This window comes from Centropristis striata, chromosome 5 (genome assembly GCF_030273125.1).
Source record: "Centropristis striata isolate RG_2023a ecotype Rhode Island chromosome 5, C.striata_1.0, whole genome shotgun sequence".
NCBI classification, from domain to species: Eukaryota; Metazoa; Chordata; class Actinopteri; order Perciformes; family Serranidae; genus Centropristis; species Centropristis striata.
The window spans coordinates 4,164,990-4,169,989 of NC_081521.1; the positions used below are offsets into that span (position 1 = coordinate 4,164,990).

The window sequence follows — 5,000 nt, forward strand, 5'->3', positions numbered from 1 at the left end:
GTGTAAAACAATATTTTATAGGCAAGAAAAAGCCCAGTGTATAGTACATCTCGTGTTCTAAAGGAATAATAAGAAATCAGCGAGTATCTCTGCTAATAAAATAAAGAAAACGCTGCTGGACCGACGAGCTACCATGTTACATTCAGGTGAGTCATGTTTGTTGTTATTTTTGCAATTCATGGAGTATTTTTTTTTTGTTTCTTTTAACCTAATGGCCCCTAATGAGGCGTGTTATCCAGCCAGTTTACTACGACTATATATATACTTAGAGATTTCATCATTTTAAGTTGTCGTTTTGTCACAATTAAAGCATGAATTAAGGTGCATATAGTGTATATGTCAAATGGGGTCCAAAGATGAGTTTCTGCTTGATAAAAATCGTATTATTGTAAATAAAAAAGGCAGTAATATGTTGTGATCACTGGGCGGAAATTGGGTTACGTTACAGGTATTTTACAATAGAAATATATATATATAAAGACCTAGAGGAATTATGAGAAACATATCCTCTCCAGTGGCTGCTTATTATTCTGATTTAAATTTTAAAAACAAAACAAGTCAAGTGCAGACCTGCAGGCAGCCTCACTGCCAGGCTCCCCAAGTGTTTAGTGTTTGATTTACATGATTTGCCTGTGCGCTGTGGCACTGAGAGCCAGGAGGTTTATGATTTGTGGTGGTGTCAGTCTCTGAGCTCTCTGGGTGTATGGTGACTCTATTTTGTGTCTTCCAACGTTTGCACGGCGTTTCCAAAGTCAGCTGAGCTGCCAGTCAGCCAATAGCTGCACTTCATGGTGCCTGCACATCCTGGCATCACTGTGTCATATGTGCTGTAGCCTATAAATAACATACAGTAAATGCATTTTGCCTCAGAGCTAGTGGCTACAGCAGGGCCAGTTGCAGCATTGCACAAAAATCACCCATATAAAAGGATAAATACATAAACAATTGTTGTATATCAGGGGTCTCAAAGTCAAATTACCTGGGGGCTGCTGGAGGCAGTGTCAAAATGACCAAAAACAGACACAAAATTACTAAAAAATGACACAAAAAGACAGAAAAAAATTTAATTACTTTAAAAAGACACAAAATTACCAAAAAAGAAAGAAAATTACAAAAAAGACACAAAATGACTGAAAAAACACTAAATTACCAAAAAAGACACAAAATTATTTTAAAAAAGACACAAAATTACTAAAAAATGAAAAAGAAATTACCAAAAAAGGCAAACTTATCAAAAAAGGCCACAAAATTATTGAAAGACACAAAATTACCAAAAAAAGACACAAACTTATTAAAAAAGACACACAATTATTAAAAAAAGACACAAAATTACAAAAAAAATGACACAAAATGACCAAAAAAGACACAGAATTACCAAAAAAGACACCAAATTACCCCCCAAAAAAGTAATTAAAGGGACCTTCCACACACAACACGTTAAAGTGGCATTCATATAAAAGGTGAGGGCAACAAAATATTGTCACGAGGGCCACAATTGGCCCACGGGCCATAAGTTTGAGACCCATGCACTAGAGTGTGTTGGATAATTACTATGTGACCAGTTTAATAAAGTGCTGAGGTGGCATGACGTCTATCAAGACTTTATAAATGAAAAGGAACCAATGCATCATATATCCTCCTGTATTGGTATTTTATTGATATATATATATGGAAACAATACATGTGCTGCAGCCTATAAATAACATACAGTAAATGCATTTTGGCTACAGCAGGGCCAGTCGCAGCATTGCACAAAAATCATCCCTATAAAAGGATAAATACATAAACAATTGTTGTATATCAGGGGTGTCAAACTCAAATTACCTGGGGGCCGCTGGAGGCAGTATCAATATGACCAAAAAAAAAGAGAAAATGACCAAAAAAAGACACAAAATTACTAAGAAAAGACACAAAATGACAGAAAAAAACTAAATTACTTTAAAAAGACACAAAATGACAGAAAAAGACACAAAATTACTTTAAAAAGACACAAAATGTAGCCTATAAATAACATACAGTAAATGCATTTAGCCTCAGAGCTAGTGGCTACAGCAGGGCCAAAATCATCCCTATAAAAGGATAAATACATAAACAATTGTTGTATATGGTATCCATAAATAACATATAACATCATATATCATCCTGTATTGATATTTTATTGCTATATATGGAAACATTACATGTGCTGGTGCCTTTTTGAAGTGATGGAGATGTACTGAGAACATTAAAGGAGGATGCTTCCTCTCATTGAAGAGATCTGACAGCTGCTAAATACTAAAATCAACACTTGGCTGATCTCTGAGTGTTCCACCATGCATTAGGAGTTGAGAGGAGGAGTAAAGGAGGCTCAGTTGTTGTGATGAGCTCCAGGAGTAGTAAGCTACTTTAGTAACATGTAATCCTGATGTATGATTGGCTGATTAAGAAGCCTTTTCTCTCACCTGGATTAGAGGAATCCTTCGGTATATACGGGCTGGTTTTTGCTCGCTGAGGGGAATAAAAGCGAACAAAAAGGAGGGTTAGATAACACATATTCTCTCTCAGTGTGTGTGTGTGTGTGTGTGTGTGTGTGTGTGTGTCTCCCTCAGTGAACAGTGCTCTGTGTGTGCTACCTACACTCTGCTCTCCCATGCTTGACCTGGATTGGACAAAAGTCCTTGTTGTGTTTCCAGCCTTGAGTTTCCCCTAATGGGAAGGGAACAATCATTGTGTGTCTGATTCTAGTGGCCAGCGTTGAATTATTTTATTTTAATCAGATTCTTTTTTTTTTTAAATGCCGCCTATAGATGGAAGACTATTGAGATATAGAAAATATTTCCTGCCACATGCCATCACACTGGACAATAACAGCTACAAGTCTGCTCAGAACATACAGTCGCTATATGCACTTCATGTGTTTTTCACTGCACCTTACTTGTTTCACAGCTCCTATATTTTTATACTGTGTATTTATATTTTATTCTGCACTAGAATCAATACTCCTTCTTTAGACATTTTTTATTCTTATTGCATTTTATTGCTTGAAGTATGCCTAGGTTGTTCTTTTTATTCAATATTTTATTCAATCGCTGCTGCTACACTGTAATTTCCCAGCTTGGGATAAATAAAGTCTGTCTATCTATCTATCTATCTATCTATCTATCTATCTATCTATCTATCTATCTATCCATCTATCTATCTATCTATCTATCTATCTATCTATCTATCTATCTATCTATCTATCTATCTATCTATCTATCTATCTATCTATCTATCTATCCATCCATCCATCCATCCATCCATCCATCCATCCATCCATCCATCCATCCATCCATCCATCCATCCATCCATCCATCCATCCATCCATCCATCCATCCATCCATCCATCCATCCATCCATCCATCCATCCATCCATCCATCCATCCATCCATCCATCCATCCATCCATCCATCCATCCATCCATCCATCCATCTATCTATCTATCTATCTATCTATCTATCTATCTATCTATCTATCTATCTATCTATCTATCTATCTATCTATCTATCTATCCGTCCATCCATCCATCCATCCATCCATCCATCCATCTATCCATCTATTAGGGCTGGGCGATATGGACCAAAAGTCACATCCCGATATATTTAGGCTGAATGTCGATATACGATAAATATCCCGATATTTTCATCGCAAAGTGAGACCAAATGTTCAGTCAAAGTCAAATATGACATGTCACAAGTAGTTTTATTCTAACTGTTTATTTAAGTGAACATGAATACAGGAATACCTTCTTTTTTTTTTAAATCAAAGCTCCATAAAGTGCAAATTTAAATATAAATGTATATAAATTTAAATTAAAAAAAAACCTATGAAATAAAATAGGCCAATCTTTTTCTGAAGTAAATATATTCATATGAGAAAAGAATAACGAACATTACAAAAGAACTAAATATGAGAAAGGGCATCGTTTATATCTTTTTTTTTTTTAAAGAAAAAAATCAACTATATCAATATATGCAATATGGTCTAATTCCATATCACATTTAAAAATCTATCTATCTATCTATCTATCTATCTATCTATCTATCTATCTATCTATCTATCTATCTATCTATCTATCTATCTATCTATCTATCTATCTATCTATCTATCTATCTATCTATCTATCTATCTATCTATCTATATTTCTATCTATCTATCTATCTATCTATCTATCTATCTATCTATCTATCTATCCATCTATCCATCTATCTATTTACCTATCTAACTATCTATCTATCTATCTATCTATCTATCTATCTATCTATCTATCTATCTATATTTCTATCTATCTATCTATCTATCGATCTATCTATCTATCTATCTATCTATCTATCTATCTATCTATCTATCTATCTATCTATCTATCTATCTATCTATCTATCTATCTATCTATCTATCTATCTATCTATCTATCTATCTATCTATCTATCTATCTATCTATCTATCTATCTATCTATCTATCATCTATCTATCTATCTATCTATCTATCTATCTATCTATAGACGGTCAGGGAAGCAACATGTGCTGAACCAATCTGTGCAATAATTGAGTCAGATGAGTAGTTTTTAATTGCTCTTTAATTACCAAGCTGGTGCTGGATTTTAAACGCATGCTGCTGTTTTAATAACTGATTCATTAAGACATTAGAGGGTGGGTTCAAACTGCAACCCTCTCTCCTCCCTAGCTGTGTGGTGCTTGTCCTCAACATTGTAATTAATTGTAATTGGGCCAAACAATCACAGTTTGAGCCTGCAGCAGTGTAGACAGAGTCGGCTCTAGAAGGTTTACACCTGACACACACAGGCTGATGCATTCTGGTGTGACTGTACCACAGAAGTCATGCCTGTTAGAAGTCACTGAGTAAACCTGGGTCCTTGTTCTACCTGTCTGTGCTGTGGTCAACAGCTGAGCTGCAGAGTTCAGACGTTTGATCTCCAGAACAGTCGCTGCCTGCCACGGAGCCCATTTAACTCTTGAACCTG

At 35.3% G+C, this 5,000-nt stretch overlaps 1 protein-coding gene across 1 annotated transcript in view; it reads left to right on the forward strand.

The window, feature by feature from the left end:
* Positions 1-5,000, forward strand: part of si:dkey-151g10.3 (serine/threonine-protein kinase WNK2) — a 78,272-nt gene that overhangs the window by 411 nt on the left and 72,861 nt on the right. Inside the window, exon 1 of the mRNA XM_059332393.1 lies at positions 1-146. This exon is cut by the window's left edge and continues 411 nt beyond it. The gene's annotated coding sequence lies outside the window, so the exon portion shown is untranslated. The remainder of the gene's footprint in view (positions 147-5,000) is intronic.